The following is a 12128-nucleotide window of genomic DNA, read 5'->3' as shown; positions in this document are numbered from 1 at the left end:
CCGAGGCTTTATTTATGACCCAAGATGTGATCTATCCTGGAGAATGTTCCATGCACACTTGAGAAGAAAGTGTAATCTGCTGTTTTTGGATGCAATGTCCTATAAATATCAATTAAATCTATCTGGTTTATTGTGTCATTTAAAGCTTGTTTTCCTTATTAGTTTTCTGTTTGGATGATCTATCCATTGGTGTAAGTGAGGAGTTATAAAGTCCCCCACTATTATTGTGTTACTGTCCATTTCCTCTCTTAAAGCTGTTAGCAGTTGCCTTATGTATTGAGGTGCTCCTATGTTGGGTGTATATATATTTATAATTGTTATATCTTCTTCTTGGATTGATCCCTTGATCATTATGTAGTGTCCTTCCTTGTCTCTTGTAACATTCTTTATTTTTAAGTCTATTTTATCTGATATGAGTATTGGTACTCCAGCTTTCTTTTGATTTCCATTTGCATGGAATATCTTATTCCAGCCCCTCACTTTCAGTCTGTTTGTGTCCCTAGGTCTGAAGTGGGTCTCTTGTAGACAGCATGTATATGGGTCTTGTTTTTCCATTAGCAAGCCTATGTCTTTTGGTTGGAGCATTTAATCCATTCACGTTTAAGGTAATCATTGGTATGTATGTTCCTATGACCATTTTCTTAATTGTTTTCGGTTTGTTTTTGTAGGTCCTTTTCTTCTCTTGTGTTTCCCCCTTAGAGAAGTTCCTTTAGCATTTGTTGTAGAGCTGGTTTGGTGGTGAATTCTCTTAGCTTTTGCTTGTCTGTAAAGCTTTTGATTTCTCCATTGAACCTGAATGAGATCCTTGCTGGGTAGAGTAATCTTGGATGTAGGTTCTTCCCTTTCATCACTTTAAGTATGTCATGCCACTCCCTTCTGGCTTGTAGAGTTTCTGCTGAGAAATCAGCTGTTAACCTTATGGGAGTTCCCTTGTATGTTGTCATTTTTCCCTTGCTGCTTTCAATAATTTTTCTTTGTCTTTAATTTTTGCCAGTTTGATTACTATGTGTCTTGGCATGTTTCTCCTTGAGTTTATCCTGTATGGGACTCTCTGCGCTTCCTGGACTTAGGTGGCTATTTCCTTTCCCATGTTAGGGAAGTTTTCGACTATAATCTCTTCAAATTTTTTCTTGCGTCCTTTCTCTTTCTCTTCTCTTTCTGGGACCCCTATAATGCGAATGTTGTTGTGTTTAATGTTGTCCCAGAGGTCTTTTGGCTGTCTTCTTTTCTTTTCATTCTTTTTTCTTTATTCTATTCCACAGCAGTGAATTCCACCATTCTGTCTTCCAGGTCACTTATCCATTCTTCTGCCTCAGTTATTCTATTGATTCCATGTAGTGTAGTTTTCATTTCAGTTATTGTATTGTTCATCTCTGTTTGTTTCTTCTTTAATTCTTCTAGGTCTTTGTTAGACATTTCTTGCATCTTCTCGATCTTTGCCCCCTTTATTTTTCTGAGGTCCTGGATCATATTCACTATCATTATTCTGAATTCTTTTTCTGAAAGGTTGCTTATTTCCACTTCATTTAGTTGTTTTTCTGGGGTTTTATCTTGTTCCTTCATCTGGTACATAGCCCTCTGCCTTTTCGTGTTGTCTATCTTTCTGTGAATGTGTTTTTTGCCACATTCTGCTGTCTGCTCTCTGGTGGATGAGCCTATCTAAGAGGCTTGTGCAAGTTTCTTGATGGGAGGGACTGGTGGTGGGTAGAGCTGGGTGTTGCTCTGGTGGGCAGAGCTCAGTAAAACTTTAATCCACTTGTCTGCTGATGGGTGGGGCTGGTTTCCCTCCCTGTTGGTTGTTTGGCCTGAGGTGACCCAACACTGGAGCCTACTTGGGCTCTTTGATGGGGCTAATGGTGGAATCTGGGAGGGCTCACGCCAAGGAGTGCTTCCTAGAACTTCTGCTGCCAGTGTCCTTGTCCTCATGGTGAGACACAGCCACCCCCTGCCTCTTCAGGAGACCCTCCAACACTAGGAGGTAAGTCTGGTTCAGTCCCCCCTGGGGTCACTGCTCCTTCCCCTTGGTCCCGATGCACACACTACTTTGTGTGTGCCCTCCAAGAATGGAGTCTCTGTTTCCCCCAGTCCTGTTGGAGTCTTGCAATCAAATCCTGCTAGCCTTCAAAGTCTGATTCTCTAGGAATTCCTCCTCCCGTTGCTGGGCCCCCAGGCTAGGAAACCTGACATGGGGCTCAGAACCTTCAGTCCAGTAGGTGGACTTCTGTGGTATAAGTGTTCTCCAGTCTGTGAGTCACCCACCCAGCAGTTATGGGATTTGATTTTACTGTGCTTGTGCCCCTCCTACCATCTCATTATGGCTTCTCCTTTGTCTTTGGATGTGGGGTGTCTTTTTTGGTGAGTTCCAGGGTCTTCCTGTCGATGACTGTTCAACAGTTAGTTGTGATTCCGATGTTCTCGCAGGAGGGAGTGAGAGCACGTCCTTCTACTCCACCATCTTGAACCAAGCCTCATTCTTTTTTAAGGCTGAGTAATAATCCATTGTGCATGTGTGTGTGTGTGTGTGTGTGTGTGTGTATGTGTATGTATACACCATGTCTTGTTTATCCATTCATCCATCAATGGACACAGGTTGCTTTCCTATCTTGGCTATTGTAGATAAAGCTGCAATGAACATAGGGGTGCATATATATTTTTAATCTTTATCAAAGTATAGTTTGATTTACAATATTGTGTTAGTTTCAGGTGTACAGCAAAGCAATCTGCTACAGATATACATGTATCCACTCTTTTAGATTTTTTTTCCCATATAGGCTATCACAGAGTATTGAGTGGATTTCCCTGTGACACATATCTTTTTGAATTAGTGTTTTCATGTTCCTCAGATAAATACCCAGAAGTGGAATACCTGGATCACATGGTAGTTCTATTTTTAATTTTTCAAGGAACCTCCATACTGTTGTCCATAGTGGCTGCACCAATTTACATTCCCACCAACAGTGTAGGAGGGTTTCCTTTCTCCACATCCTTAGCAACAACTTATTATTTCTTGTCTTTTCAGTAATAGCCATTCTAACAGGTGTAAAGTGATATCTGATTGTGGTTTTGCTTTGCATTTCCCTAGTAATTAGTGATGTTGAACATCTTTTCACATGCCTGTTGGCTATGTGTATGTCTTCTTTGGAAAAATGTCTATTCAGATCCTCTGCCCATTTTTTAATCAGTTGTCTGGTTTTTTGTTGTTGAGTTGTAGGAGTTCTTTATATCTTGGATATTAACCCCTTATCAGATATATCATTTGCAAATATCTTCTCCCATTTAATAGGTTGCCTTTTTGTTTTGATGATGGTTTCCTTAATTGTGCAGAAGCTTTTTAGTTTGATGTAGTCCTATTTGTTCATTTTTCCTTTTGTTTCCCTTGCCTTTGGAGTCAGATCCACCAAAACATCACTACGACTGATGTCAATGAGGTTACTGCCTGTGCTTAGCCTGCCCCTTCTTTTTAAGCCCAATGCATCAATCCTACCACAAGAGCAAAGTAGAACAAGTTACAACATGCACAAAAGGCAGGAAAGGGAGGGTCAGCAGTCATTGTTTGTGGCTTCAGAATTCCATAGAACTATAGGCTAGTGATGAAAAGATAAAAGATGTTTACAAGGTTGAATTTTTTTAAGTAAAGATAAAATTTGTTGAAGATTTTCTCTGGTATCCTTCTAAACAAAGAAAGGGGTATCTTAACCCACTGCCATGTCCTCTATTTATAATCAGAGTTCTACCTGATTTTTCTGAGTGAGATTAAACAAGTGTCAAAGTCCCTTCAAGCTCCAAAAGCCCCTGAAAACATGAATCCTTAGCTCAGTTTGGTGACTTTTTCTCCTTATGCACGTACACTATGAAAAACTGAGCAGAAGCTGGGGAAAACAGAACCTGTCCCTGATCTTTGAACATTCTGGACTTTTAGGCAGAAACAGTACAACCTCACCAATCACTATGTTTTGCTTTGTTTCAGTCAAACAAGGAAAATGACAAAGTCTGTAAACAAATTCATGTGGAAGACAGACATATTACAGAGCCAGAACATTAAGTAGAAAATTTGGGATACATAACAGGGAATATTTAAAGGCAGAATTCAAATTCTTAAAGTATGTATTATAGTTATACATAATTAATTCCCTGATTTATAGGTTTTAACACAAAAACAGAAAAATATATGTATGGGTTGCCCCACACAGGATATTTACACTGTTACATTATATACTGTCACATATAATGTAACAGTATATATATGTATATAGATAGTATCATATGTATAATGCATGCATATGTATGTATATATTGGGGGGGATGGGTATGCAGGTGTGGGTGGACAGAGAGAGTGTGACATTAAGACAAGAGAAACTAGGATTTTACATCAAAAGGAGTCAACCAGCCCAATGTAAGTATATAAGCCCCACGACAGAAGGGACTTTGTTTTTTTACTGTCAGGCCTTGATGCCTCAGTACATAGTAGCTGCTCAATAAACTCATTTGTTAAAGGACTAAACATTATTATTATTTTCCTTTTTAAAAGTTGTCTCATTAATAACATTAAAGAAATTATACTGTTACATTAAAGAAATTATACTCTTACACTGTTGGTGGGAGTGTAAATTGGTGCAGCAACTATGAAAAACAGTATGGAAGTTCCTTAAAGAACTAAAGTTTGAGCTACCATATGATCCAGCAATCCCACTCCTGGGCATATATCTGAAAAAGATGAAAACTCTAATTCAGAAAGACACATGTACCCCAATGTTCACAGCAGCACTACGTACAATAGCCAAGATATGGAAGCAACCCAAGTGTCCATCAACAGATGATTGGTTTAAGAAATGTGAGTGCGTGCATGTGTGTGTGTGTGTGTGTGTGTGTGTGTGTAATGGAATATTACTCGGCCATAAAATAATTAATTAATTATTGCCATTTGCAGCAACATGGATGGACCTAGAGAATACCATACTAAGTGAAGTAAGTCAGACAAAGACAAATATTATATACCACTTATATGTGGAATCTAAAAAATAATACAAATGAATCTACTACAAAACAGAACAGACTCACAGACATAGAAGAACTTATGGTTACCGAAGTGGAAAGGGAGAAGGAAGGGATAAATTAGGAGCTTAGAATTAACAGATACACACTACTATACATAAAATAGATAATCAACAAGGATGTATACACAGGTACCTTGTAATAACCTACAGTGGAAAATAATCTGAAAAAAAATATATATGTAATACTGAATCACTATTCTATACACCAGAAACTGACACAATATTGTAAATCAACTATTCTTCAATTTAAAACAAAAGAAAAAAAAAGAAACTATAACACTAATGGATAGACATTATTTTTCTCCCAGCTTTCTTGAGATATAGTTGATATATAACAGTTTAAGATGTGCAAAATCATGATTTGAGATATATATCTCAAAATGTTGCAAAGCAATTAGTTTTAGTTAACACATCCATCACCTCACATAGTTACAATTGTGTGTGTGTGTGTGTGTGTGTGTGTGGTGAGAACCTTGAAGATCTACTCTCTTAGCAACTTTCAAGTATACAATATGGTTTATTAACTATAGTCACCATGCTGCACACTACATCCCTAGAATTTATTCATCTTTTAACTAGAGGTTTGTACCCTTTGACCACCTTCACCTATTTCCCCAAACCCCTACTTCCTTCCACCGCAACAACCATCAGTCTGTTCTCTTTCCATGAGTTTGGGCTTTTTTAGATTCCCATACAAGTAAGATCATATGGTGTTTGTCTTTCTCTGTATGAAATTTATCCTTAATAATGTAGGTATTCACATTTGTAAGCAGCTTTAGAAACTATAAAATTACATCAGGAAACTACTAGATTTTAGAGTAAAACCATCTACCACCAGGACACAAATTTGAAAACATCCTCTCCTGTTACCCAATAATTGTCTAATTACAAGTCTCTGTTTTGAATCATATTGTTGTCCCCAAAAAATGTACTATGAGAAAACTACATTTATCATGACTAAATATTATTAACCATTTTATCTCTTGCCTGAAAAGCTAAGCCATCAGAAGGTGTCAATCACAGTGTATTTAATTTATAAAGTGTGGCTGAAGCCTAAAATAAGGGGCTAGCTGATTTCACCAGCACAGAGGAAAGTGCTATTCAGCTGAACCTAGGAAGAACTACCATGAAACTGTTGTCTTTCCAAATAAAAACTAAACTGTAAAAAGCTTTATAAAAGTTGGTGCCTTGCAGCACTATTTACAATAACCAGGTCATGGAAGCAACCTAAATGCCCATCGACAGACAAATGGATAAAGAAGATGTGGCACATATATACAACGGAATGTTACTCAGCCATAAAAAGGAACGCAATTGGGTCATTTGTAGAGATGTGGATGGACCTAGAGACTGTCATACAGAGTGAAGTAAGTCATAAAGAGAAAAACAAATATCGCATATTAACGCATATATATGGAACCTAGAAAAATGGTACAGATGAACCGGTCTGCAAGGCAGAAACAGACACAGATGTAGAGAACAAACGTATGGACACCACGGGGGGAAAGTGGGGGGATGGGGGGGATGAACTGGGAGATTGGGACTGACATGTATACACTAATTTGTATAAAATAACTAATAAGAACCTGCTGTATAAAAAATAAATTAATTTAAATAAAATGGTGCCTTTGTGAATTTAAATCAAAGTTTCCTTAGATAATCATACAACTTTACATATATACAACTCACACTCATACATATAAGTATATATATACATACACACATGCATATATATAGGTTATATTAAAACATAAAAATGTGACATTAAAGGAAGAGGAAGTTAAATAATGGGCCATTTTTGCCAACTTTGAATTTTCTTGACTTAAACTTATTATTTGTTGCCAACCTAGAGACCCAAAGAGAAATGAATGGCTTCTCAATTCAAAGACAAGCATATTATAGAACTTCCAACCTTTGGGGGTGTGAATTTTTAGCATTTCTACAGACAATAGAAAATATATATTGGTCTCTGCCCCCAGTTCCTGGCACAGAGCTCCTGAAACCCTGTAATTTTCTGGGGGATAGGAGTGTCTTTTTTTCTAATGAGGCAACTCTGGGTGGCCTCTATTTGGTTACTGGATAGGGGTTGGTCACCTCAAAAACTAGGACATGATTAGAAGCTTGGAATTTTCAACCCCGGCTGCCCACTCTCTTCAGAAGGGAGAAGGGCTGAAAATGGAGTTAATGATCGATCATGCCAATGTGGTAAAGCCTCCATAAGAGTCCCAAGAGTATGGGGTTCTGAGAGCTTCCAGGTGGGAGAACACATCCGTGTACTAGGAGGGTGACACTCCAACTCCACAGAGACAGAGGCTCCCGAGCTCAGGACACCCCCAGACCTCTCCCTACGTATGTCTTCATCTGGCTCTTTGTTCATCTGTATCCTTCATCACATCCTTTAATAAACTGGTAAACCTAAGTGAGTGTTTCTCTGAGTTCTGTGAGCTGCTCTAGCAAATTAATCACACCCAAGGAAGGGGTTGTGGGAACCTCCTATTTATAGCCAAGTCAGACAAAAGCTGTAGAGACCTGCTACTTGCAGTTGGCATCTGAAGTGGGGTGAAAGCAGTCATGTGGGACTGGGCCCTTAATCTATGGGATCTTACACTATTTCCAGGTAGACAGTATCAGAATTGAGTTAAATTTTAGGATACCCATCTGGTGTCAAGGAATTGCTTGGTGTCAGGAAATAACCCCACACATTCGGTGACCGGAAGTGTCAGAAGTGTTGTGAATGTGGTAGTAGGGAGAAAGTAAAGGAGACACCCAGGGGAAGGAAAGACTGAGGCTTTTCTAATACAGGGGAAATGAACAAAGGCACATAGCATCAGGGCACAGATACACTTCCCTGATGGCAGAGTCATGCTGCCAAAACCCCAAAGTCAAATTTCTGCATCTGGCTTATTAGTTGTCCATAAATAAATTTAGTGACTAGGATAATATATTTAAGATTTTTATATCCTTTACATTTTCTCTAATAAGAATAAGAAACGTCACACACAGTACATGAGGCATAGCCTTTATGCTCTGGAGGCTAAGACATATTCCATGGAAAATTACACAACACAATTCGATTTGGAAAACTGAATTTCCATCGTTCTCTAATCACATGGAGCCAAACCCATTCCTTGCATCACTATACACTGAAAGACGGTGGTAAAATGCTTCTAGTTTTATGATCCTATAACGTGGAAAACTGTTTTCTCCATATTTAGTTTCTCCCTGCTACATGCTATACAGTAATGCCAGGTTCCTTAGTGATAAACTGTGGTGATCTGAATTTTTATCCTTCTATTTTTTGTAAATCAAAGTATTTGAGAAATTAATACCATAGCAGTTTTTAAATACAGAAAAACAGAGGCCACTATTAGTGGAGAGAAAGGAACGGTATACGAAAACTCTCATGTGGAAGATTCACTTTGGGAAAACTGTAGAAGGATGGCTATTTTTAATTGAACTTGAAAAAAATTATAATAACTACTGTGTTATAATTCTCACAAAGGATTATACATGGCACTTATCTCTTTTCCATACTGCAGCTTATAGAGTGCAATGTGCAATCAACAAAAACCAATAAAGTACAAAATCAAAACAAATAACCCTTGGGCTTGGCCTTCAAGGAGCTGACAATCTAGAAGTTCGTTGAATACATTTTTTAAAGTATATAGAAAAAGCAAATATAACCTGTAATGATAATATAATCAGACTCATTTTTAAACAAACAATGAATATTGTTCTTCAAAATACTTACCCAAAGATACTGTTATTCTAACCATAAAGCTTTTGCAGAATATTTTGGAACTTTTCTTTCAGAATTATCTTTAAAATTTGTTTATGAACAATTAAAAAGATCACTAACATTACTTTACAATCATACTTCATAATGCAGAAGTTGGAGAGGAAAACCACATCTCAAAAAGAATCCGATTAAAAAAATATGACATGTGAGAAAAAAACAACAGGTACACTAAAAGAGAGGGGGACAGAGTTAGGATAAAACAGTAGCAGACATAAAGTACTAATACTATATTAGGATACTAAGAAATCAGAGGAGAAATTATTGCCTTTTTAGATTTGATTATGAAAAGGGAAAAGGTGGTTCTATGGCCCATCCTGCTGACCCTACATGCACAGTGCATAAGCCTGAATCAAACGTAGATACTATCATTGATACAACATCCCAGGCAGTTATTTTGTAATAATAAAGTAATGACCATGATCATTTCAGCAAAGAAATAATTACTTATGAAATTTTGCCTAAAGACAATTTAAGTCAAATTCTGAAGATTTTTTTAAAACATAGTTCCATTTTCATCATAATTAAATTTTAGAACCTTGACAGGAATTAGTGATCTATAAAAGCTAAAATGACCTCTGCCTTCTCTTTTAGAATTAAAAACAAGTTATGGTTGAAAATCTTCTTTCTCCAAGATTTACTGTGAAAACCACATAATATTCAGAAAACACTATATATGTCGCCATGAATTTTGGGCCAAACATCATCTGTGATTAACATATTAAGAGAAATATTATTTTTACGCACGATAAAGTGATATGGCACAACATGACATGTTACTATTTTCTCTGACTACGATTCATGTCCTCTCTCCTTTAGGTGACGTTCCTTTTGGAAGTTTATCCCCCTCCATAAGATGACATATTGGAAGGGCTATCAACCAAAGCACCCAACATTCTCTGGACCAAGGAATGGACACATGGCCCCAAAGTAAGGTTCTTTCCTGGAAGCCGATTGTATGAGTAAACAGCATGTTTGCACAAGGATCAAAATCTCATTGACCCCAAAGGTCAAAACCTGAAAAGACCATCCACTACCTTCCTGCAATCTTCCTTCATTTCTAGATCTGCTCTGTGTTCTGTTCTGAGATACTTTCCAGCCATTTTTAAGTCTTAGCATACGTAAAAATTTAACATCTACATGGTACACTGGGGTGAGAGGGCTAGACTGCTCACAGGCTAGAAGTAACGGTCCCAGGACCCAGCCAGCTGACCTTAGACTGAGGAATCAATATCTACTCTCACCTGTAGCCCATTCCAAGCACATCCGTGTGCCCTGGCACAGCTCCAAGGGACTTGATTCTTCAGATTGTGCTCAAACTACAAATTACAAGATATCCTTCCAAATAGACTGCTCCTTTGATTAATTAAGCCTGAGTGGGATTCTGCTGCTTGCAATTTAAGTACTGATATAGATATTAGGAGGCAATTGATGGAGAGGATGGTGATGGAGATGATGGCAATGATCAAGATCACGATACTGATAAGAGGAAAGGGCGGAGAAAGAGAAGGAAGAGGAAGAAAGTTTACAACGTAAGGGACTTTACAAACAAGTGTATTTAAATGCCTTTGGTTTAAATTGTGTGACAATAGGCTTTAGCTGTCTAATTACTTTTTTAATGCCTAATATATATCTGTTACTTTTAGTATCTGTTATTTAGTATCTCTTGGATTTATATATAATCATTCTTTGCAGAAATTTCAATGTTAAGAAATTAGATTTGGATTGCTTTAAATATTAGACATTATATTTTCATGGATAAGTAACCATCTAAGATGGTGGCCACAGAGCACCCTAGTTTTATCCAGAGTACATCACTTTATTGTTTTCAGTTCATTTGATGCTTTTGAAAAACAATTTTAGGAAATTCCCTGGAGGTCCAGTGGCTAAGGCTCGGCGCTTTCACTACCGTGGGCCCAGTTCAATCTCTGGTCGGGGAATGAAGACCCCACACGCTGCACATTGCGGCCAGAAAAAAAACTATTTTAAAAGTTTCTCAGTTTCTATTAACTTCAGAAAATCTAAGTTTGGAAAGTCTGTTAAAATAACTTGCGACCAATAATCTTGTCAAATTGTGGTTTTACAACTGAGATGCCAGTGAGTGGAGGACTAAGGTACTTTCCTAATTCGTCTATAACCATGTCTAGTTCATGACACAGTCTTATTTATCAAATGCTAGTGACAAAAATAATCTGAACGACCTCAGCAATAACACTGTTTGGACTTGAATTTCTCCAGAAATCACTCAATTTGCCACTTCATTTGATATAAACAAAAATAAGTCTCAGGGTTGGATGAGGGAAATTTGGGAAACTGGATCTTAAAAACAACTTCATCACGGGCTTTGGACTTGGACAGCTTGGATCAACCCTCAGCCCTATCGCTCACTAGTTGTGTGAACATGGGCAAGTTTCTTAACCCGAGCCTCAGTTTCTTGGTCTATGAAATGGATGGGATATTAACACCTACCTAGAAGCACTGTCGGGACGTTTAAAGTTCTTAACGCAATGCCTGCAACCACAGTAATCGTTCTATAATGTGAGCTGTTATGAAGGTGTAAAATTGAGTTTTTGTTCTGTGTCAATTCATATTCTCTTTGTCTATGTTAGGTTTTCAATACTTACATGATAAAATCCCCACTTTTATTTAGTAGCAGCAAAGTCCGATAAGCTAATACCTCAATCAAAAATCTGCATACAGCTAACGCTGGAAGTATTTTTGTGGGTTAGATTTGAGGCTGAATAACTTAACTCCCTATCATTATCTTTAAAAATATTATATATGAGGGAATCCACCATCTGTTGATGTTGCTTGCTGTACACACTATAACAAACAGAAATACATAAAAGAAAAAGTTGGTTTTTAAGACCCTAAGAGTAGTTTTCCGTGAGAAGAGTGTGAGAGATACTTGAAAACTGAGGCCTGGAGTGAGAGTTGTTGTCTCCTAATGATACGTACTCTCCTTGGTTTGTACAATAAACATATGTCAGACAGAGAAAAAAATCTAAACGCAGAAAAAGGACACATAACCCCCTACCCCACCCCCGCTGCAGCAACACATTGCTTGGAAATTAAAAGCATTTGGTTACAAATATCACTTAATAGAATTTTGCCTTTGTCACATATTCCTGTGATAGGCTGAGTGTTCTGGAGACATTTTAAATAAGTTTATATCATCCTCTAACCTTAAAAAGGATCCTTTAATACATAATTAAGTGGTAAAATACCGGTTAAGCAATTTGTTCTGTTTGTGCATACTTATCTAGAAAAATGATAAG

The 12128-nt window shown here is 37.5% G+C and overlaps 1 protein-coding gene across 5 annotated transcripts in view; it reads right to left on the bottom strand.

The window, feature by feature from the left end:
* The window catches only part of BCKDHB (branched chain keto acid dehydrogenase E1 subunit beta), a gene marked incomplete at its 5' end in the record, with an annotated part of 288838 nt that overhangs the window by 138211 nt on the left and 138499 nt on the right, over positions 1–12128 (bottom strand). The gene's annotated exons all lie outside the window — the stretch shown is intronic.

Source organism: Grampus griseus (assembly GCF_964374135.1).
Source record: "Grampus griseus genome assembly, chromosome: 13".
NCBI classification, from domain to species: Eukaryota; Metazoa; Chordata; class Mammalia; order Artiodactyla; family Delphinidae; genus Grampus; species Grampus griseus.
This window is presented reverse-complemented; position numbering and strand designations above follow the sequence as displayed.